Raw genomic sequence first — 25911 nt, forward strand, 5'->3', positions numbered from 1 at the left:
CCATAACTGTTGTGATAGGCTATCACAAGGACACATACAAGGATGTTCACAAAAAGAGTGCCTTTCCTGATTTTTAGACTTCGAGATACCATGTGGCTGTTTTTGAACGATTTACTCACTGTGGATTCAAAATCAGGGAAAGTCTTGTTTCTCATTTCTTTCAATAATTTTACCAAACATCTGCTAAGAGCTCCCAGGGGTATATTTTGCACAGGACTGAAAAATTCCTGTTGGTAATGTTAAAAGCCTTCTACTTTTGGACTACGTAACACAGCTAATATGCATTACGATTTAATAAATCCATGAATGGATATTATATAGAGATTGCAGGCCAGCTGTTCCCTTCTAAAATGAGCCAGTGGAACAGGGGATGCAACTAGAGGGATTCAAGTTTAATACTTGTATGAGAAAGTGGAAGAAGTTGCTGGGAGGTTTCTGAATCCCCTGTGAAGATCCTTACTGAGAATGTTGAATGTTGTCGGCTCTGGCCTGTGATTTCCACGTCTTGCAAGTTAAAAAAAGAACAAAATATCGACTTGGTTTTTAAACTTAGCTGAAAAGCATTTTATTCACTGGAACAATTTCTCAGCAGTACCAAAAATAAGGAGGAATATTTCCACTCAGAATTTCTGGAGTTAAAATAGGCCTCGTTCACATTCTCCTCCACTATCTCAACATAGCAAAAACTGAATCCCTGTGGGTGGCAGAAGTGACTTTAGGCCTTGCCACCAAGCCTTTACTATTCCAGCTTTCTCACTGGGACTGCTCAATAAACTCCCTGTCCGTTATCCTGCCAATCAGAGGCAGTTGTGTGGTGAACTTGGAAGCAACAACAGTTCCTTTAACTTATATAGTCATCTGCTAATGGGGAATGCTTTCTTGTTTAGTGTCTCACTTGATCTTCCCAAAGATCCTACAAAACATATTATTCTCCCATTTTCTGATAAGAAAAGTGAGAATCGTGGGGTGACCTATGCATAATTACCCCCGCCATAAGTGACAAAACCTGAGCCAAATCCAGTTTTTTGAATCCTAGTTGAGGGATCTTTGTCCTTGAGGCTCAGTAATTTTAATGCACTCATGACCCCCCCACCCCCAACAAGGTTGTTTCACTTTCTAATTCAGAATGACCCTGGATATCTACCCTTCTAAGAAACTGCAAGGGAAATACTCAGGCCAGAGCTTTCCAGAAAGCACCCTTGATGCACAACGTTCCTACATATCCATTCACTATAAGCACCGATGTCCTGTCTTTTCCACTCAGCGACTTTGAGGTAAGTCATTTAACATCCGTATGTCTCACTTTCCTCGTCTGTATAAATGAAAATAATAACAGTACCTGCATCAATGGGCTGTTGTGAAGGAAAATTGAGTTAATGAATGCAAGGTGTTTGGAACAAACTGTGCTTGGAACAAAGTAAGTGGAGTGAAAATGTTGGTTAATATTACAAAATTGCCGTCAACTCTAGACTTCAAGTTTTGCTTTCCCATGTCACAATAAGGTAATTAATTTTATAAAAATCATTTATAAATATATCTCTTTTTGAGGAACCGGAAGAATGAGGGATGAATTAAAGCTAGTGGCTTATCATTCAGTGACAGAGATTGGGAATATATATACATTTCTATAGTCCAAGGCACAATAAATAATGTATGACCAAAGCACAAAGGAAGGAGACATTCTTAACAGCTGGAAGGATCTGATAAGATTTCTAGAAGTAGTGGAACTTCGAATATCTTATTTGCCTTAAATCTCCACAGGACCTGGCTCAGAGGCTGCTACATAGAAGGTGCTTAGTAGACATATGTAGATTGACTGAGTATGGCCAATGAAGGTTAAGGGGTCAGGGAAAACTTCCTGGGAGGGGAAATAGTATAAGCCATACATGGATGCATGAGAAGGATTAGTTTAGGAAGCTCATGGCTGGTGGATCTATGGGTTGTAAAGGTCGATTTAGTTCTAGATATTGGATGGTGTCAAATGACATTCTGTGGATTTGCTTAATATGGTATTCAATGGAGGCAAGCAGAGCATTAGATGGTTCATAGAGGAATCCAACATGATTGGATGTGAACTATAGGACCGTGTTCTTTATGAATTTGAGGAATGTTAGGACTGGTGGTTTGGTATCCAAATATTAACAAGACTATAGATATTCCTCTTATAAGATTGCCAAGGGATATGTCCATACTGGGCGTCAAATACGAAGAAAAGCAAAGCAATTTATTATAATTATTTGGACTTTTTGTTCTCAACTCCTAAGAACTCGAGTAAGATGAATTTGAAATGGGGCATGTAGACTCGTAGCCTAAGGAACCAGTTTGCTATTCCTAAACCTACACCCTAACCTGGGCACTATCTTGCTGCTAGCCTCAAGAAAGGGCAGACACTTTTGATATTAGTGGACTGAAACAACTGGATAACTCAATCTTCTTCATGTGGGAGAAGTCTTGGGCCACTTTGCCATTTCTGGTCCATAAAAGGAGAAAGCAAAAGAAAGAGTCTTACTGATGGGTGTGATCATTGATCCACACTGACCCTTCTCATTAGTAAATGCAGCCAGGCACATGCTTGGAATCTGACTCATTGAATGACTGTTCCTCCTCCTAGAGGCAAGAAAAAGAAGGCACAAGGGAAAATAGATGTTGTCTTTTCAGAGGTCTACCTGGAAAATGGCTTAAAGAGGAGAACGATTAGAGGCAGACGAGATTTGAATTAGGTCAGTATCCATGGGACTGACAGGAGGGTTTGATTTCAAATATATTGAAGAATCTGATCAGTTATTGGGAAGAGATATAGTAGTATTGAAGATAATTGTCAGATTCCCGTCTCCAATGACTGGGGGGATGGGACTGCTACAATTAATTGAGATAAGCAATGAAGAAGCCATAGTGATTTCTATTCTTTTGCAATTTCTGTGTAGACTTAAGAAACCCCCAACACGTCTGCTAGTATCATGAGGCTACCTCAAGGCTAAGCAGAGCTATAAGTTAATTACCAAGTAGTATTACAGTGTTAAGAGAAGAATGGAAATCACCTTTGTTTTCTTAAATAGCAGGAAGGTAGAGTTCTTCAGGAAGGAGGTAGGCTCGGGGTCCTGGAACAAATGGCTACTTGTTTGGCTGAGATACACATCTTTTGTGTATCTCAGAAAAGATCTAAGGGGTGCTGAAAGCTTTGGGAAGAATTGTGTCAAAAAAAAAGAGTTTTGAAAGAAGGCAGTCATAAAAATTACTCTCCAAGCAACATTTTTTATAGTTGCTGTAGAGAACGCTGGCCCTGGGAATTGTTTGAGTACCAAAAAAAAGAAGAGACTCCTCTTCAAAGCCGACAATGGTATTTTAAAAAGAAGAATGTTATCATTGGTGAATATCTTCTTTTCGTCTTTTTGTTTTGTTGATGGTTTCCTTTGCTGTGCAAAACTTTTTAGTTTGATGTAGGCCCATGTATTTATTTTTTTCTTTTGTTTCCCTTGCCAGAGGAGATACATCAGAAAAAGCATTACTAAGAGCAATGTCAGAGACTTTATTGTCTATGTTTTCTTCTAGGAGTTTCATGGTTTCAGGGTTTATATTTAAGTCTTTGATTCATTTTGAGTTTGTTCTGGTATATGGTATAAGAAGGTTGTCTAGTTTCATTTTTTTTTTTTTGCAAGTATCTGTTCAGTTCTCCGAACACCATTTGTTGAATAGATTGTCTTTACACCATTGTATATGGCACCATGCCGTTTTGATTACTTTAGTTTTGTAGTAACAACCAATAAGTATTCGGGAGGATGTGGAGAAAAGGGAACACTTGTAAATTGTTGGTGGGATTGAAAATTGATGCAACCACTAAGGAAAATAGTATGAAGTTTTCCTAAAAAATTAAAGATAGAGCTATCATATGTTCCAACAATTTCACTCCTGGGTATTTATGTGAAGAAATCCAAAACACTAATTTGATAAGATATATGCACCCCCGTGTTCATTGTAGCATTATTTACAATACCAAGATATGGAAGCAATCTTGGTATTGTAAATAATACCAAGACAATACAAAAATGTCTAAGTTCCCATCAATAGACAATTGGATAAAGAAGATGTGATACATATATACATTGGAATATTACTCGACTATTAAAATAGAATGAAATATTACCATTAGCGACAACAGATGGATCTAGAGGGTATTAAGTGAAATAAATCAGACAGAGAAAGACAAATACCACATGATTTCACTTATATGTGGAATATAAAGAACAAAATAAACAAACAAACAAAATAGGAACAGACTCATGTATACAGAGAACAAACTGATGGTTGTGGGGGTTGCGGGGCTGGGTGAAAATGTTGAAGGGATTAAGAAGTACAAGTTGGTAGTTACAAAAAATAAAAAATAAGCAGAAGCAAAGGAGAAATATCCTAGGCTCATAAAGAAAGATACATGTATGTATATCTTAGCATTTGTCCTAGAATCACTAAAGGGAACTGGTAATGAGTGCAGGATAAATAACTGAGATAAGTGCTGAAATGTAGTTGGTAATTCAGGTTATTGTTTTAGGAAGACAAGAAAAAGCCTGTTACAGAGAAGGGACACAAACGCAGTGATTGCTAACAATTAATGTAGTTTAAGAGAACACTATAATTAATGAGGGTCAAATCCAGACATATGGTGGGTTGGAAGACCCAAGGGCTGGATACTTGTACAATCATCAGAGACAAGAACACATAATGGCCAAGATCTAAGCTGGTAATTTGTACCATAGAGGAGATGGTAAAAAAAGGTGGTGGGGGAGTTGGCTGGGGTAAATTATAGGACCCCAGAATAGAAGAAAGAAGAACAAACTTGATAAGTGCAAGAACTCAGTGTTTTCATTTGGGTTTTTGTTAGAACAAGAGCCAGTTCTTAGGTTGGGTTACCTTGTTCCTTTATAAAAGAATGAGTGAGCTCTTCATGTAAGCATATGGAATGATCTCAGAGCAAAACCAAACAAATCCAGAGTACTTGGTATTGTATGCTTGTAGGGTTTACAGGCGGGAATTCCTGCCCATTCTCAGGATTTTTTTTCACTTTCTCGTTCGCGAATCCTGAGAAAAGTTGGTCAGAAAATTGGGAAAATTGACTCCTTGAACCCAGTAATACACACAATGGGAAATAAACGTACTACTCACAATATACCTCTTAGACATTTTTCTTATCACTAGGGTTTCCAGGCGGGAATTCCCAACCATTCTTGGCAATTTTTTTCACTTTTCTGTTCCCGAATCCTAAGAAAAGTTGGTCGGGAAATAGGGAAAATCGGCTCCTTGAATCCAGGTGGTTGGTAGTATTGGCCGTCCCTTTGTGGAAACGATTCATCGTGGAGAACAGAAAGCAGTTTATATCTTGGGATTCAGGAACAGGAAAGTGAAAAAAATTCTGAGAACAGGCGGGATTTCCCACCTGGAAACCTTATTTGTAATTGTGTAAAATAAAAGATGCATGGTTTCTACATATATTTATATCTATCTATCTATCTATCTATCTATCTATCTATCTATCTATCTATCTATTTATCTATCTATCTACCTACCTACCTACCTACCTACCATCCATCTATCATCTTTACCTACCGTAGAACTTCTGGAAGAATCCATAAGATTCTGTAATAGCAGTTGCTTGGTTATTGGTAAAGGTGATGGTGAGGAACTGGGAAAAAAGAAATAAACGGTGGAAAAAAGACTAACTTATACATATCAATTGTTATATGACCTATGGAAAAGTTAAAGATACGTTTAAGAAAAGAGTGTGTTGCTTGGGGATTTCATGTGAGGATAAAGGAAGTTATATGTCTTGGAAAGCATAGAGAATGAGGTGAGCAGTCATCTCCTGTCATGAAAGGAAACATTTTGTTTTAACAAGTTGCTTCAAATATCCATCACCCATAATTTGTGTTTAATGTGCAAGTTAAAAACTCTAACTCATCAAATCAAGTGTGTGAAGTGAGTCTAGATTAAAGACACATGTCCTTGGAGAATAGAAATCAATCAAAACCACCCACTTTTTGGGCTGAGTAGATCTTCAACTCTTTCTTGCTATTTTTAGCAGTATAGTTAAAATTCTGGGGCAAATCTTAGGGATGGAAAAACTTCTTATACATGAAACTGTGAAGTAAAGTGTGTGTGGCAATAGCTTTGTGAAAGAGCTCTTCCTACTTGCAGGTGTTTTTTGTTTGTTTATTTGTTTCCTAATTGGCGTCAGCAATGCTTTATATTAAAAACACCAAAAAATTGACCCACTAACTCAACCAAACTCAACAAAACAAATTAGCAAAGTGAGACAGAGATGATAGTGAGGAAGAGAAATGCTTGTGTTTCCCAGTTGTGCTCAGGACTAGTTTTGCCTGAAACATTTTTACATTACATCACAGCTTACAATACCAATTCATAGTTTTTCCTGCCTGTAGCTGGAGGAAAAAACTGGAAGGCGGTTTTAGAGCCACAGTGTGTAGGCTCTCACTTTGCATGAAATCCCATTCAGGGTGACTGAAGGATTGGTTTGCCCAAGTTACAGATGTAACATTGACTAAAAACAAGTGTTAGGTTCGTCTTTTGGAAGAACTGGAAATCCAATGGGAGCATAGATTTATACTGAGGTGTTACTATGTCAAGACAATGCTAAAGTTATGGTGAACCAAAATGATTCAACAGTGTAAAAGCAAGTGCCTTAGTTAAGTAATTATAAGGAAAATGTTAAAAACAAAGATTTAATCCTGATTCTGGGATTTCTTCATTTTATTTTCATCCTTTACAACCTCAGTGCCTCAATTCTTAGAAATGGGAGACTAATGCTGTTTTATGATGATACTAGAAGAAACAACTTAAAAAATGTTATTGCAGTCATTCTGCAAGGATGCAATACTAAAATTTCAGAAAAATTATTTATGTCAATGCAAAAAGATTATTGATTGGACTTACTGATAACTGATATTTTTACCTGTTCTTTTGGGTTATGTTCCTTTGACACATCAATAGTTTACTTAGCTACCTTTTTTGAGACATTCTGATTAAAAATTGAACAATGTTCCTTTCTTTATTTAGATAAGTCCTTTCAGTTTTTATACAGCTCTTCTTTGATCTAAAGTTATCTTGGAACCTTTTTCCTCTTCTCAACTGTAAGATAGATTCATGCATGAGAATTTTGTCTGGTGCTCTAGTCTTGTTTACAATAGTAAGTTCTTTAAAAATGTCGTAACTGATGTTTTCAAGGGTTCACCGTTAAATATTAATGCATTGGGGTTGAACTACCAAATACCAATTTCTGGAGGAAAGAATCAAATGGTCAACGAACTAACAAATGGTGAGAGCTTTAAATACTCTGAGATTCTAGCTATTTATCATTGGCGTTTTGGTAATTGTGATTTATTGGGGAAAGTTTACAATGCTCTAAGTTCATCAGGCTTCCACTTCTGTATTGTGGCCCAGGCTCATTGCTTTTGTTTGTAACATAAATCATGTCTGGATACCAACGACTCCAGATCTGCTAACCTTTAAGCTTTTTTTTTTTTTTTTAATTCTTTGTGCTTCCTTATTAGGAAATCTTGATTCTGTGCTTACATGCATATCTTTACTTTTAAAAGAAATATGGTCCAGAAATATTACTCGATATAGGGGTTACTAGAAGACAAGTGAGCTTCAAATTTATAGCATTTGACCACCCTTCTCGTCTTTAGAAAAAAACTCTTTGGTGTCATTTTTAAATCAGAATCAACTAACACAAAGACTGTTGTTTTTTGTGAAATCCTGACAATAAGTTAATTCATTTTCTTTTATCCTATATGATTAAAAAATGGCATACTAAATATTAGTATGAGAAGTTACAAGTTACCGTCCATCTTCCTTTTAAGGACTCCACTTCAATGCTTTACCTTAAGTCTTTAAGGGGATCCTGAGGGGATCCTTCCTGTCATTCACAGTTCTCATCCAATGTCATTTCCTGAAATAAGCCTTTCCAGTGCTTTCTGAAGTGGTTCCTGCCATTAATTTCTATCATATTACTTTGTTTTATGTCAATGTCCGAAATCATCTTACTTATCTGTTTCCTTTTTTGTTGTCTGTAGAAGGAAACATCCATGGGGCAGAGACTTTACCCTCCTTGTTGTCAGCTATATACTCAGGGCACAGTCCACATCTCAGTGTGTGACAGACACTCAACAAATACTTTAATAAATTCAATAAATAAATGAAATGGGAGTGAGAAAAAGCTTTTCCCATGCAGCTTTCTATATGTATAATCTTGAGCATATTATTTCATCTCACTCATCTTGTTTCTTCCTTTGTAAAATATTGAGTTTAGCATCATGAATTAAACGACAGCTTTAAGATTGAGAAGTGTTACAGCTTTTACTTTGAAAATTTCACTTAATTAGTATTGTTTAGGGTGAGAAAGCCCACTGCATTGGATTGAATAATGTTTTAGCAAAATTATTGTTTTCCTTTGATTTTTGAGAGAAAATTGTCCAGATGTATATTTTCCCTCTAGTTGATACTTCCTTTCTCATATAACTTTGACATGGTATAAAAGAGAACGATCTGTGTAAAAAGACATTTCTCTTTGGTTATACACTGTTAGAACCTGAAGAAACATGGCTTAGTGCTACCAAAGTTTAGTTGGAGAGATGCTTCGGAGTCTCTCATTCACTCTGAGAGAATATATATCCATGGGTATATAGTGTAATGATCTCATATAAAAAGGTTCCTATTTTTTAGATATTTGTAAGGAAGGGGAAAGACATTCTCTCTATTCTCTTGACCACATACTTTTTTTTTGAATTGGTTTATTGGGGTGACAGTGGTTAGTAAAGTTACATAGGTTTCAAGTGTTCAATTCTGTAATACATCGTCTATATATCACATTGTGTGTTCACCACTCAGAATCAGTTCTCCTTCCATCACCATGTATTTGATCCCGTTTACCCTCATCGGCCACCGCCTATCCCCTTACCCTCTGGTAACCACTAAACTACTGTCTATGTCTATGAGTTTTTGTTTGTTTATTTGTTTGTCTTGTTCTGTCGTCGCTTTCAGTTTTATATCCCATATATCAGCGAAGTCATATGGTTCTCGACTTTTTGTGTCTGACTTATTTCGCTTAGCATAATAATCTGAAGATCCATCCATGATGTCGCAAATGGCACTATTTCATCTTTTCTTATGCCAGAATAGTATTCCATTGTGTTAATATACCACATCTTACTTATCCAATCATCTATCAAAGGTCACTTTGGTTGTTTAAAAAATGGGTAGAAGACCTGAATAGACATTTCTCCATAGAGGACATACAAATGGCCAATGGGCATATGAAAAAATGCTTAACATCACTAATCATCAGAGAAGTACAAATAAAAACCACAATGCGATATCACCTCACCCCAGTTAGAATGGCTATCATCAACAAGACAAATAGTAACAAGTATTTGAGAGGCTCTGGAGAAAAAGGAACCCTCATACACTGGTAGTGGAAATGCAGACTGGTGTAGCCATTATGGAAGGCAGTGTGGAGGTTCCTCAAAAAATTACGAATAGAATTACAATATGAGCCAGCAATCCCTCTCCTGGGTATCTACCCCAAAAATCTGAAAACATGTATCTGTAAAGATATAGGAGTATGTGCTCCGATGTTCATGCAGCTTTATTTGCAGTGGCCAAGACATGGAAACGACCACATACTTATTTGTATCTTGCCTATGAAGTAGAAGGAAAAGGTTTGGTCTGTACATGAGTTAAAATTTCCATAAATTTCATTGTTTTTCAGAATAACTTGAGCTCTTGGAGTGCCAAACATCCTTTCCCTTTCTCATATTTAACTGAACTCAGGAGGAAGAACATGTTGAGCAGCTTTTCTTTTTTTTCCAGTAAATCAAATTAAGGGTTATTCACATTTCAAGCAGAATGGGGGAGCTCTGTGAATCGGTTTTTCCCAGAAGAACATGGTTTCCACTATTCACAAGACTGTAGAAGCATAACAACAAAGGGAGCTAAAGAGCAAATTGCCAGGAATTAATACAAGTCTGAATGACCTTTCCTTCTTAGAGAAAAGGGTCACTGATCCAAATCATGCTATTGACACCAACAAGAAAGAAAAATAAATGACTAATTAAAAAATAATAATATGAAAAAGAAAAGAAAAATGAATACATGGACTTGGAAGAGTGGATTTTAGGTTAACTAAACTGAAACCACCTGTTATCCCCAATTATTTTAGTTTTAGAAAAATAAACCCAAAACGTTAGAAATCCCAGATTATAGAAAGCTATTTTTTGGAGTTAAAGGAGCCAAAAGTAGCAATTTCCCCTTCTGAAACACATCTCATCCATTTATTTTCTCCCTCGTCCTCCATTCATTCATTACAGGGGCCCACAGTCTACTAGACAGAGTACCCTGGAAATAATTACGATGGTATGACAAATGTCCTAATAAAAGTGTGGACAATGTATAGAGAAGGGTTTGGTTAACTCTGCCTGCAGAATTTAGACAAAGCTTTTGTCAGAGAGTGACATTTGAACCATGTTTTAAAGAATAAGGAGGATTTTTCTAGTAAGACAACATGGAGAGAAAATATTGAGCAAAAGGAAATGGCTTATTAAAAACTATCAAGTAAATCATAACAGGTCATTATAATACATTGTCACAGACGAGATTCAATTTGCTTCACAATCCACTACAGTGTGCGTATGGTAGGCCTTGCCCTTCTGGAGCTTCGGGCAGAGGAGACACATCAAAGATGTGTACTCTGCCTAAATGTAAATAAAGATTTGATATTTTGATTTATTATTTAAAAAAAAAACACAAAAAAAACTATCAAGTGAAAAAAAGGAAATAAAAAAATGTGTTAGTCTTTGCTTGGTTCATGAGGTTTGTTTGGCCATTTTCCTGAATGCTAACATTACATTTTCCTTTAACAATTACATACCTGCTTTTCATATTTAAACCAACTCAATCTCCAAGAACCAAATTTAGATGACTAACACCGGAGTCTCAGGGAGAAATATTTTCAATGGGAGTCATTTGTTTGAATCACTATGGTGAAGCAATGCTTTTACTCACTGGCCAGTTAAATAGCCTAAACATTCTGCAAGCATTTCCAGGATAGCTATTCATAATGATTGGTTCTCTTGTGGGTAAAATGCTACTGTTTCCCCACTACTGGTGATGGAATGTCTTGATTAATATCTCTCACTTTTCTTCATTCTACCTCCGGGGTGTTTTGGCCATGACTTCATGGGAATTCAACGGTTGCTTGGTAGAAATATTTGTACAGTTAGGACAGCTCATATATTCTTTTGAAACAGATATTTGTTTGCTCCCTTCACTCCTTCTGACCTCTTGCCTCCTTTCTTAGCTGACTTCAACTTTTTCCCATTACCTTCTTCCCATCTCTGCAAAATAAGTTAAGACTTGTTCATCCTATGATCTTGATATTCGTTTTTCTTAATCCTTGTCATTTACTCAATTGTATGTACTATAAAATTAAATAAATATTGCAAATCTGGTTATCTTGCTTAATAGTTTAAGTAAATGTACAATTATTTGAGTTTTAGAGTTGTAACAGAAGTATTTTTTTGTGTGGAAGTAATAATGCCTTCTATTTTTTATGATGACAGTGCTTTGTGTTACTTTATGATATTACATGTGATTTATCTCCTCTTTGTGAATTGATATAACATCATGAAAAATTATAATATTTAATTAAATACAATATTAATCTTTTGAGTGTATACTTGTACATAGGCTATGGATAGAAAAAAACCCTATTGTACAAAACCTTTTAATTTTTCTGTTTATATTTATCACACCTAAACATAAATTATTGCAATTATTACTTATTTCCATAAATGGAACATTTGTATTTTCACTTTCCTTACCCAGACCTAAATTATTTGAAACAGATAATTTACCAATTTGGCCAGGAAAAGGAAAAAAGAAGTTTTCTCAAAAATACAAATATAAGATTTACAAAATCTTTATAAAACTAGTAGATATCAATAACATTTAAGATGGGGTATTTAAGTGATCTATATTTAAACATGATTATGAGAGTCTGATTAGTTTGGGGTGTATAGTTCAATTACGTGGGATTGTTTAGCTGGAAAAAACATTAAATTATCCTGTGAGCAAAATTATTTGTTGGACGCAATTTAATTTCATAGGTCCTCATTTTCATAGAATCATTAATTTTTGATATAACAATGATAGTTTGCATTTACTTTGTACAGGCATTATTCTAAGTGTTTTATGTATATCAACTTATTCAGTCATCAGAACAGCCCTATGAGGAAGGTAGCATGAATCATCCCTGTTTTGTAGATGAGGAAACTGAGGCACGGTAACGTGAGACACCATGTTGTTAAGATTCAGACCATAGAGCCAGTAAGGCGCTTCCAGCCCCAGCTCTCTGAAGAGTTTGTGCTATTAATTACTGAAGTCTATTGTTTTTAATAATTAACTATCCAGTTGGACTGCTTTTTCTACAAGATCAGCTATATATTTGAGGAAAACTTAATGAGTGACAGAAAATATATATAGAATCCTGATCACTAGAAAAATGAAGGAGGTAGCCATGAACAGTAACACTGTATCCTTCATAACTATGTCCCTTTGTATAAATCTGACTTCTCTGGTCTTGGTTTCTTCATCTGTAAAGTAGGAATAATGGCATGCACTTCATTAGGTGATTTTAAAGACTCAATAAGATAACTAACTTAAGGTTAAGTGTTTGTAATCAGCAAAGAAACTTGAGTGAAACTAAAGCTATCACAAAACAAAAGGTATTTGCACTCTGCTTCTGCTGCACTTAAAATGGGCACATCTTTTTTTGTTTCTGCTGTTGTTTATAGTGGAAGTCAATGAAAACGCTATGTCAAAGATAAGGTGAAATGATTTTAAAAACTTGGAGATTGCTCATTTATTCTGTTCTTTAGATTCCACCTATAAGTGAGATCATATGGTATTTGTCTTTCTCCGCCTGACTTATTTCACTTAGCATAATATTCTCTAGGTCCATCCATATGGTTGCAAAGGGTAAGATTTCATTCTTCTTTATGGCCTAATACTCCATTGTATAAATGTACCAGTTTCTTAATCCAGTCGTCTACCGAGGGGTATTTCGGTTGTTTCCATATCTTGGCTATTGTGAATAGTGCTGCAATAAACATAGGGGTTCATTTATTTTTTGAATTAGAGTTTTGGATTTCTCTGGATAGATACCTAAGAGTGGAATTGCTGGGTCATAAAGTAGTTCCATTTTTAATTTTTTGAGATACCTCCATACTGATTTCCACTGTGGCTGCACCAATCTGCAATCCTACCAGCAGTGCATGAGGGTCCCCCTTTTCTCTACATCCTCGCCAGAACTTGTTGTTTGTTGAGTTATTGATGATAGCTATTCTGACGGGAGTGAGGTGGTATCTCATTGTGGATTTTATTTGCATTTCTTCATATATCTGTTGGCCGTCTGTATGTTTTCTTTAAAGAAATGTCTCCATGTCCTCTGCCCATTTTTTTTAAATTGGGTTGTTTGCTTTTTTTGTGTGTTTTGAATTGAATGAGTTTTTTTATAAATTTTAGATATTAACCCCTTAATAGATGTATCATTGGCAAATATCTTCTTCCATTCAGTAGGATGCCTTTTTGTTTTATTGATGGTTTCCTTTGCCTGAAGCTGAATAATATTGAATGTCAACTATCATTTAATATATATGTAGTCATGAGAACAGCTATATATGATGTCAGAGGGGTAGTAGATTGGGAGAGAGGGGTTATCACTTCGTGAGTTGTTTAAATGTCTAACTAGTATGTTGTTTTGTACACCTGAAACTAATTTAAAACAAAAAAACTTGGAGGACCTGAGGAGTTGCCAAATAACTGTTGAATTTGCATTTTCTAAAAGCAACTGGACTATAATAAATATCTTGGCCTCTCGTTATATCTCAGGTAACTGATTTGATCCACTTCTATTTATGAAATATCTTACGGTTATGTATTTGATAGATAACTTCAGAAATTGTGGAAGATTTACCACTGAAAATTTTATCAAAAATGGTTGTGTTGGCAACTCAAACAAAGAATCTCATTCAGACATCTATCTGGTGTTCAATACCTGCCTGACTTTTTTTTGTAACTATTGCGACATAATGATAAATAAAACAAGTTAACTCCCTCAAGAGTAAAGCATGATTATGGACAGACATTTAAGGTTTTTATGACATGCAATGAGGTAAGTCAGTGCTTAAGATATAGGTCAGTGCTACTGAAGGAATAAGGAGTCTTCAAACCTGGCTTTCCAGAGGAGGTGAGACTTGGTCTGAGATTCAGAGAAGAGATTCACAGCACAGCAGTGGTGGTGTGGAAAGGTGTCCTTTTGAAAACTTAGTATGCACAGTGGAATGGAGACGAGAACCGTCATGTTGTATTTAAGGGGCTGAAGTATTTAGTATGCCTGGAATGAGGGATGCTTAAGAGGGAACAGGAAGAAACCAGATTAGAGGTAGAGGCAGGTCTACATCATTTAGAACCTTCGACACTCACCTGGATTGTTAGAGCTTGATCTTAAAAACTGTGGGGAACCATTTATGGATTTATAGCAGTTACATGACCAGATTTTCAATTTGGAAATGTCACTCTGACAGTAGAGTAAAGGAAAGCCACCCATCCTGGAGGTAAGGTTGGAGAGAAGCATTTTGTGCTAATCCAGGTGAATTGTGATGAGGGTTTGAGAGGTGGGATGGATAGAAGAGATGTGAAAGGTGGATGTCATTTGATTTGGTAACTGCTTGATTGAAAATAGTCTTGGGTGGTTCCTTGGTTTCTAGTCTGGGCAACTGGGAATGGATGGTAGTATCATCAGGATAAGAAATGCAACAGGAGAGAAGTAAGTGGTCTTGCTCAGAAAGATTTGGAGGTTTTTGGCTAGAATTCAAGGTAGTAGTTTAGGATTTAGATATATCTTTGAGGGTATCTTCTAGCATATTCAACTAACCTTTAGTTAAATGAGGAGAAGTCACCTGAAATGTTAGACGATCCTTTCTTGACCTCTTTTAGCCTCAAATGGACATTGCCTTGGAGTCACAATTCTAATCTTTCTAGAACCTTCAGTATCAGCTGTATTCTTCTCTGAGGATAGAATTAGTACAACTACCAATCAAGGCAAGAATTCTCTAATCCTAAAAGACTGTTGTGGTCCTTGTAGAGCTATGCTTCATTGGCCAAACATAGGCAGAGTTATAGGTAAGAGGACTAGGATCAGTGGTGTTAGCTGATACCATGAGTAGCATAAGAAGCAGTTTTGATGTAACCTAGTTAATGTGGTAGGTGTAATGTGGAAGCAGTGTTCTGTGTTGATTGTTATTATAGACAAGAAGTGGGAATAACAGAATTTGGAAAGACCCATGTGGTGACCGTAGTGTTGCTCCTCTCAATTCTCTCTTTAAGAGAATTGCCTTGGAAAACAAAGTTGCCTAACAGCCTCCAGCTACCACAACTTTGTGTACCATTGTGGCAGTCACACTGAGGCCACCCTTCCCCCAGGCTGGTCACCTCCAATGACTGAGCATGGCAGTAGTGCTAGATCAAGGCCCATCCTGATGTTATTGTGAGTCTGCTCATGCACATCCTTTGATCAGAAGCTTTCTATTAGCCAAAGCAAGACGTTTTCAAAACTGTTTAATGGTCTGAGGCTCTTCCTACTCGATTCTCTTTCCATTCTTGCATAAATGTCTGACCTGCACGATGGTCTGAAAGCACTTCCTATTTACTCCTGCTTCCTTCATTTTTATTCCTCAGAGGCATTTCAACCAGTAAATCTCTTGTACATCTAATCCTATCTTGGCATCTATTCTCAGAGGACCTGAACCCCATTGTAAGTTAAGTTGACAAGGGTTTGTATATGACACATGATCATGTTACTTGTCATGTCTAGGAGGATCGTAGTCCTCATCTTTACTTTCAGACTAAAAATGACTAATACTGGTTTCCCTGGATAAGAGGCCTTCTGCTCAGTTTGGCAAAAAAAAACACAAAAACAAAACAAAAAACAAAAAACACACACACAAAAACAAAACAAAACAAAACCCTGCATACGTTTGTGAAAGTCATAGAAAGAGAAAGATATCCATGAAAACAGTTATGTGTGTATTTTAAACCAACAGTCACACAAATTCATGAAGGTGGCAATTGTTTGAGGTTTCCAAGGAATAGACTACTGAATAAGGGGAGCAAAAGCTTATGGCTGATCCCGGAGAAACATTAACATAAAGGCAAGTGGAGAATGAGGAATTTGCCAAAGCAACTGAAAAGGAGTAAGTAAAATGATAGGAGTAAATGGGAGAAATGACATAGAAGCCATTGGACAAGAGCTTTTTAAGAACAAAGGAGTAGTGAGCAGTGCCAACTACCAAAGAGAAAGCAAGAGGGATAAAGACAGATTATTCTAATTGATCTAATAATATGGATGTTATTAGTGATTTTAGCAGGGACAGTTGTATTGAAGTGTGAGAGGCAAAAACCAATGGCAGTATGTTAATGAATAAGAGATATGGTAGTGAGAGAATGAATATGGAACCTCATTTTAAGCATATATGTTGTTTAGTAAAGGAAAAAAGAAAGATGGGGAATAGAAGGAAATTGGAATATATGGAAATTTTTTAAATATAGGAGGAATTCTCAATTCTAACTCTATTAGATGAGTGGTTTTGAACTCATAATTTAGCTATTCTGTGCCTTAGTTTTGTCATCTATAAAATAGAGATAGTAACTGTACTTTCTCATAGTGTTATTGTGAAGGTGAAAGGAGTTGATTTATGTAAAGTACTAAGAAGAGTGCCTGGCACATCATCAAGATTATGCATGTGTTTACTAGTTAAACTTTGTTTGCCTATAAAGTTGCTTGTATTTAAAAGTACATGAGAAATATTCTACAGAGAGGGAGAGTTGGATTTTTAATTTTAAAGTTTTCCTTCAGAGACAGAAGGAAATTATAAATAAATCTAATAGAGAGGTAAAATTTTTCTTTTTGGCTTGATATTTCCCATATTCTCAGTACAGGCGTGAATGGTGTTTGTATATAAACAGTGGACCTTCATAATTTTTCCTCGCTAGCTTGGTTCAGTGCTTCCATGAATAAGTTATCAGGCAATGGGTTGGAAGTTTTGAGGAAAAAAGTGAGGTTTAGAGCATCTGTTGAGGAGTACGGGAAAGATGAGTGGGCTAAGGATACATAGAAGTGCTAATGGGGTTATTAATGTCTGATCTTGGAAATTATCAGTTTTATTTTTATTTATTTTTATTAAAATTATTGGGGTGACATTAGTAAAATTCTATAGGCTTCATGTGTACAATTCTATAATACATCATCTATACATTGCATTGTGTGTTCACCACCCAAAGTTACCATACATTTGTCCCTCCTCCACACTTATCCTCTGGTAACCACTAAACTATTGTCTGTGGAAAACATTAATTAATATGGTTCTAATCATCAAGATCACTGGGTGATATTCTTCCTCAGGGTTTAGTCATCTGAGAGAAAGAACAGATAAGTAAGGCAATTAGGTTTATCCAGGTCTAAACTATTTCAGGGCAGGTGAGGCAGAAAAAACAAGATAGCAAGAAAACAGGAGTTTGGGGAAAGGACAAAGACAGGTTTATGTGACAGCCCTAAGCAAATAGGTTAAAAAGGAAATGAAGTAAGACCTGGAAAGTAGAGGTGATTAGAAAGCACTGATGGCTTCAATAGCTAGACAGTCTCAATGACAGTAAGACATAGAAAGAGTTGGAGTAATGAGTTAGTGGTAGAAGGCTGGAATATTGGAATTTAACCAACAATACATGGAACTTTACAAAATATTACCAACGTTTATAGGAACTGATTATGTGATGATAAAAATTACTGAAATGGAGGAGGTCAAGAAACAGTGTGTCTAATATAGTAAAACTATCAAAATGGACATGAATGACATCTAAAATGATGGCAAGGCTCTGGATCTATGGAAAACCACATACATCTATTGCTCAATAATCATTTGTGAATGTGGAGAAGAAACTAGAATGTAACTATATGACTGTGATGAGGAGAGACGCCAAGAGTCCCAAAGATATATAATTACTCTAGGGAGTAGTTTTAGTAATGCTATACAAGTAGCAGTAAGCAACAAGAAATTATCCAATAATTTCTACACATTCCCTGTTCTCTACCTCCATTCCTTACTCTTAGCCTTTAGGAACATGAAATGAGAAAATGTGTAGCCTCTATTTGAGCGGAATGAAAGACAGATGGAAAAAGTCTTAAGGAGGAAAAAAGCATCTTGAGAAACAGAGAGAAATGTGAATTAAGGGACAATTTTAGGTGGTGGGAACCTTAACCTTTTGTGAAATACTGAATATGATAAAAATAGAGTTTACGCTTGAACACACACTGAGATGGCATCTTTGAAAGGATTAGCAAATGGATGATGAGGTCGAAGAAGTGAGATTTAAATGAGAGTTTGGGAGGGAATGGAACATAAAAAGACTTGCATTTTGGATAGAAGCCAAAAATGTCAGAGATGAGAGACATAGTGACATTGAACTGTCCAAAGATTTGGAAGAGAAGTTTGACATAAAATTGCTTTTGTGCTAATAGAACACTGGGCCCAATACAGACCTTATTCTGTAGGTGGCCTTGTTGGTAATCTGTAGCCTTTGCTCATCATTACAAATAGAACTTTGGTAAAATGATGTTTTTTTACTTTGAAAGCTCAGAATTGTGTATGAAGGATAATTTAATTAGAACCCAATTAAGGGTTTTTACCAGTCGCTTTTGATCCATTGGAACTAGTGAGCTCAACTCTTTTCCAAGTAGCGGGTAGCATTCATCCATATTCACGTTCTCTTCGTGGTCACACATCTACCCTGTGTTTTCCAGTCTTTCCTATGGCTAAGTGTGACTGAGTTTTACCCAATGGGATTGATGGAAATGATAAATCATTTATGGGCCTACCACGCAAAACCCGCTAAAACCCCTTTCCTTAAAGTTTTTCTGAATGGGAGAATCTTTGAGGACCTGGAGGAATCACGAGGTTGGAGCAACTTAGAGCAGAGTCTCCCTCTCTTTCTGTCCCCAAATGACCCGCATTACAATGGGACATAAAAATAAATCTTTACTGTGTTACACTAACGAGATTGTTTATCATAGCAATGGCCTTACCTATCTGATAGAGTATCTGTGGAAGATATCTTTGTTGTATTGACCTATGATAACCTCCACTGAGTTTTCAACAAAGCCATATTTTCTCAGTAAGTATTTCTTTTTAAAATTTTAATTTTGAGGAGGAGACCCTAGCTTGTTACTGGGACCTCACAGAGACTAAACAAAGGGGTTACTCTCCTATCTAAGCTATTTCCATCATCAATTCAGAGTCATCTGATTGACTGAGCTCTGAAATCAAGTATTCTCATGGACACTCCCTCATCAAGTGGAAGCTGATTTCACAGGGTAGGACTCAAGCATGTCCTGATCGCTGAAGTTGACTAATATCTCCATAATGCCTACTTCTGCCACATGGCCACTTCTCTCTCAAAATGCTGTTATAGCCTCAAAATCAATTTACTATGAACAAATGACAGTAGAGAGAAAAGGAGCTTTGTTTAAGACGACTGGACATGATATGATGGCTCCATCATTACAATCAGTTGCATGGATGGTCCTGGAGGACAGTGGGGGAAGAGAAATCCAGAGGGTAGATTTTGTGTAATGCATATCAAATTTTGAGTTCATAGATAAGCCAGCTTCTCTCCAAATACATTCTCCACATTATATATAGTCTTTTGATATTAATTAGAGAACATTACTTGCTCAAATTCTTTCTGTAGCTTGCTATTGTACTTTGCATCACTTTATAGTCAACTTTGGTCTACCAGGCCTTCGATGGTATGTTTCCCTGTTTCACACTAGAACTTCAATTTGGACTACCCTTTTCTTTGATGCTCTAGCCACTGGCTTTATTTTAATGTCCAAGCATGAAATTCTTGGCCCTGCACAGGTCTTCACAACATGTCTGGCTCGTTCTCATTTTTCAGAATTTAGCTTAAATTTGACTTGCTCTGCTGGGCCCCTTCCTGATCTTTCGACACAAATTAAGCTTTTTCTGCTATCTACCTTTTTCAACTTTTCTTCTGCTTCTTGTTCCTTTCCTTTATAGAACATACAATATTTATATAATTGTTTATATATTATTTTCACTTAAAGTTGCTTTCACAGTATTGTAAATTCTGTGAAAGTGAAGATCATGTCTGTTTTATTTACCAATGCATCCAGGACACCTAACACAATACCTGGCTCTTAGTGGGGGAAAGAGAAACTTTTATCAAACAAAGAATGAATAAACAGCTGAACATCTTGGAAAAAAAGTTGAGAAGAATGTGGATCTCTAGGCCAAGTGTGAAGTGTTCAGGTACCAGGATATCAATTTGATTTCAAAGCCATGGCAAAGGGAAAAAAGGGGAAGTTGGTAGAACAAAGTCAGAAATCCTATGAGGAACAGGAAGAGGTAGGTAAGAGATAGACATGGAGGATGTTGGAACAAGAAAGAGCTTGTGGATATAAAAGTCCAGCCCAAAGATGAACAGAAACTTGCCTGGGACCTCCGGTGGCACCTTTGAGAGAAAGTTTACTCTGGCAGCTTACGTTCCTTTCTCTCCTTTCTTTTCCTTTCCTCTTATCATTCTTTTCTTTACTTTTTCTACATAAAACATAGCAGAACAAAAAAGAGCCAAACAAAAAAATTCTAATCTTGTAAGATTTGGGCTAAAATATTGAGGACAATAAGGATCATTTATAGTGAGTGAAATTTCCAAAGGCCTCCTAACTCATTCATTAAAGTAAAGCAGTATGTGCATTACTTAATTAACAATGTAAAGGTTATTATCCCTCATGAAATATGTAAATTGAACTGCCAACTTATTGTCATGATACTTTTATGGGCCTAGACATTCTGGAAACCATAGCTTTAATAAATATCCTAAAAGCCTTCAAGAGAGAAAATTCCAGATTTCCAATTGAAACGCATCCCTGAATCTGATTAAACACTAATATCAAAGGAACGCACACCTATGTATAAAAAGCAGACCATCAAAGGTCACATTTTTAAAGGTAGAGGATTAAGAAAACAGATATCCCTGAGGATCACTGAATGTTACTGTTAACTTCAAAATGCTTTTGGTTTCAGTCATTTTTTTCAAGGTACCATAAAATCCTGCAGTCATTTTAATCATTTCATGCCTAAAGTTTTCCCCATAGAAATAACATGTTTTTCAGGACAGTGTTAGAAAAAGAATGAAGGGAAGTTCCATTAAACATCTGCAGATGATCTGTGAGATTCAAAGACTGGTTTCGTTGTGGTATGTTTAGTTCTTTCTCCCACTGGAGTGTTTTATGACACAAGCATTTTCTTCACTGAAAAAAAGGAGTGAGTGCCCTGACGTATATCTAACTTTAGGAATTACAACTGTTTAAATAGCCAAATATGACCCCTAGAAAAAATATCTATCACAGACCAATGGTGGGTGCACTGAATAGTGTAATTAATTGCAAGCAACAGAAATAAACTATTTAGGTAGTAAAGAATTTTATTAGGCAATAGGTGACAGCTCATAGAGTTTCCGAGAGGATCAGAGAACGGGATTGGGTGAATGCAGCCAGGGACGATACCTGAAACTGAGCCCAGAACTATACATAAACTGTCACCACAGACACACCAGACTGGCCTGTACCACCAGCACCATGGCTGGGCTCTTCTCCCTTACAAACTGGATGCAGGTGCTAATTCTGCTTGCGCCCTCCTCCATCCCTTACCATAATCAGTTCTATGTAGACTCTTTCTTCTTGCATCCCCATCTCAAGATTCGAAATTCAGGGAAGTTAACATCTGATCAGAGCAGCCCAGGTCCTGCATCAGTGACCTAGCTTCAAGGGAGGCTGGCATTCTCCAATTCTGTATTGAGAGGTAGACTTTTCCAAAAGATAGGCATACATCTTGGACATAGGAAAGATGATTGGTTCATAGATGGTCTAAAGGAATAAAAAATATCTGCTATAGTGGATATTGGTTTCACTGAGTATAGGATTTGTTATAAAATAATATAATTTCTTAAGTAGTTAGTAAAATCAAAATGTGTTCGGAGTAAGAAGACCTGGGTTCAAACAAAGTCTGGAGCTCATTATGTCTTAGAATTCTGTGTGTGTGTGTGTGTGTGTGTGTGTGTGTGTGTGTGTGTGTGTGCGTGTGTGTGTGAGAGAGAGAGAGAGAGAGAGAATATACATGTGTGTATGCATACACACTTAAATGGAATAATGTTTTGTCTCTTTTTTCCTGCCTCACATTGTTATTGGTAGATTCCAATGAGGTATGGGTGAAAGCAATTCAAAAATATAGAGCAAAAGAATTCAGAGTATGATAAAACCAGATTGAAATCTGGTCTCTACCTCTTACTTGATGTACGGCTTTAGGCTTGTTATCTAAATTATTCAAGTTTCAGTTTCCTAATGTTAAATGGACATTAAAATGGCAACTTTTTAGAGTTATCAAGAAGTCTAAATGGGATAATATGATTAAGAACTTTCTACACATCAAAAGCACTTAACAAAGTGTCATGTGTGTGTACACAGACACACGTGCACACACGTCACATACACAGTTACTTGAACACACACACACAAACAAATAAAAGGAAATGTGTCTTTACCCAACTAAATCTATTGTCTAGTTGACAAAGAAAATATACACATATTGTTTATGTACTTTTTCTGGTTATTACAAATTAGTATATTTTGGTAAACATTTAATATGCTTTAACATATATGTTACATACATAATGTTATATTTGTGTTATATTTGTTATATATATGTTATGTTAACTCATATATAATTTAATTTTACATTCAGTGCTTATTAAAATATCTAAATTCTCTTTCAGTATTTCCTTTCATCTCTCTCCCAAATATACTCTGTGCTCTACAAATATGACAAACATTGTGGGTAATGTCATACTTTTTTTCTTTGCTTCAATATTTATTCATAGACCAGGTACCATGTTGGCCATTGAATTCTCCATGGTGAGTTAAAGGGCCATCATCTAATGAAAGAGACAAAAAGAAACAAACAGACATTGTACAAGTAAATCAGATCATGCCCCTCCTCTACTGAAAAGCTTTGTTGGCTTCTCGTGTGATTAAGCACAAAAGGTAAAGTGCTTATGAGGGCCTACATGGTCCCACAAAGTTCACTCCTGACCTCTTATCTCTGAGAACTCATTTTCTACTAGTCCCCCCATCTGTCATTTTGTTCTAGCCACTCTAGCATCCTTGGGTTCCTTGAACACAAAAACCATGTTCCCATTTTAGTGCTTTGGAACTGGCTGTTTCTACTCCCTGGAGCTCGCTTCCCTAGATATTCTAGCTAAGCCATCACCACCTCAAGTCCTATTAAATTATTGCCTTTCTCACAGTACCTGAACCACTCTATTTACATGCAACTTTCCCCATTTCCCCACCTTGGTACTCCTGACTCCTTAACCTGCTGTGTTTTTCCCCATTCACTTATAACCTTATATTATACTGTGTCATTTATTGACGTATTATTATTTTGTTTATTTGTCTCCCCTCAGAATTGTGTTGCATATATTCAGGGAACTTTGCCTGGCTTGTTCACTGTTCTATCCCCACTGCTTGCCCCATGGCCTGGAACACAGTAGGCATTACATAAATATTTGTTGAATAAACAAACAAAGGAAAGAAATGATTCTGGCGTACGGAATTGGGAAAGAAATCAGCAGGCGAAGGAGAATGAGATCAATCAGTAATTAGGAAGTAGGGGAAAAGCCAGAAAGAAAAGCGTTCTAGGAAAGAGGGAGTGTTCTCCAGTGCTTCTCAGAATTATAAGATGAGGACAGAAAAATGTTTATTGATTTTGGCAGCAAGTCACTCATTGAGGACATTAACGATGGAATTTCACAGGAGTGATGAGGGTGAAACCAGAATAGAAGGAGGTAAAATAGAAGGAGGTGAAAAATATGGACCTTAAAGGGAAAAGAGAGTTATATCTATAGATATGTTGTTTCAAGGCATTTTAAAAATTTTTAATAGTGAAGAAAAGCAAAACATGTTGTATGTATTCTGATGAACCAGAAGGAAAGAGGTACTTGAAGCAGGAGAGAGCAGAGCTAGCCAGTGGGGCAAAGTCCTTGCCACGTAAGGCAGGAGTGGAGGGGCTAAGTCTCTTGAGAGAGGAGGGAAGAAACAGAAGATGGAAGCAGATGCAGGCTGGGATTCACTAGGTCATTTAGATTTTCTCTCAGCTGGGCTCACTCACATGTTTGGTGGTTGACGGGCTCTTGAATGAAGTTGTGGAGACAGCTAGGTCACACATCTCTCCTCCTCTAGCAGGCCAGATCGAGCATCTTCTTATAGTGGTGGCAAATGGTAGAGCAATCACGCAAACATATCAGTTGTATCATATTTGCTAATACGTACCCCATTGGCAAAGTAAGTCACATAGTCGAAGTTAGAGTCCGAGTGTAGGGCAAACAAAGTGACGTAGCAGAGTGTGAATACAGAGATTGCTAAGGAATTGAGGCCATGGGTGCAATCAATCTATTACAGAACTGGTTAGAGGAGGTGAGGGAACCCTGTCCAATTGAATGAGGCAAATTTATTAGCTGAAAATTTTGAGAAGGACAGGTGAGAAAAATAGAGAAATATTTCTCAATAGAGCAATGAGAAATAAATGTGAAATAAGCTTTTTAGGGAGGGAGAGGGATCACCTTATGTAGAAACTTAGTATAATTTTTGTGTCCATTTGTGATTGACCATCATGCATTTGTTTGATAACAATCTGAATACATATATGATAGAAATCTACTGAAGAATGCAAATATTGGAGAAGGTGAATTATTGTGTTAACTGAGGTTATGGGAGTGTTATGCCGGTGCATGGAGGGTGAGAGGGCAAGGAAAATACAGTAGGTATAAGGGAATCATAATGATGGATCATAGAATTTAATCTGAATAAGAAGAGAAAGAAAGGCAGAAGTGGGGCCAGGGATAGAGACAGTGGACAAATTGATGGATTGGGGATTTCAATGAAGTCAAACAATGGTGTCTGTGAGGAAACTAAGAAGTAAATTGGAAGGTTGGAAAACTTGAAGATTGCAGTTGGAGAAGGGGAATCTGAGTGCATGAAGGTGATGGAGAATGGTTTCTGGCTTTTGAATGTGCTGTGTTCTTTCATGCCTGTGCTTTGAATCATGCTGCCTTATATCTCTTCCATTTTTCATTCCTTGTGCGCATGGATAACTGGTACTTTCCCTAATTCTGTCAGGCTGAGGTATATGTTCTTTGTCTGTTCTTGCCTGTTCCATCAGTAATCATATGTCTCATAATCGCTGCCTTACCTGTGTGACTTACTCCACTAACCTGTAAGTTCTTTGCTATGTCTGTCTTCTCCTCAGTTGGCATGGTGCCTGATGCTCAATACAGACTTGCTGAAAAAAGGAAGAGTTAACAGTGACTTTAGGTGATAGAAGCCATGAGGGTAGATGAGATCGTCAGTGATATTGTCTATTGCTGTGCTGGCCAACATAGTAGCCCTAACCATATGTGACTATTTAAGCAAAATTAACATAATTACATTTAAATATAATAAAAAATAAAATTCTTTAGCCATGCTAATCACATTTCAAGTATTCAGTTGACACATGTGGCTACCTTATTGGAAAGTACAGAGACAGGTAATTTCCATCATAGCATAAATTTCAATTGGACAGCTCTGGCATTATAGAGCAAGAAGTTGGGGGAAAAAGGACTTAGGGACAATGTATGAAAGTCACTGATAAAGGTTCAGAAGAGATAGAAGAAAAAGAT

The sequence above is a fragment of the Rhinolophus ferrumequinum genome, chromosome 8, assembly GCF_004115265.2.
Source record: "Rhinolophus ferrumequinum isolate MPI-CBG mRhiFer1 chromosome 8, mRhiFer1_v1.p, whole genome shotgun sequence".
NCBI classification, from domain to species: Eukaryota; Metazoa; Chordata; class Mammalia; order Chiroptera; family Rhinolophidae; genus Rhinolophus; species Rhinolophus ferrumequinum.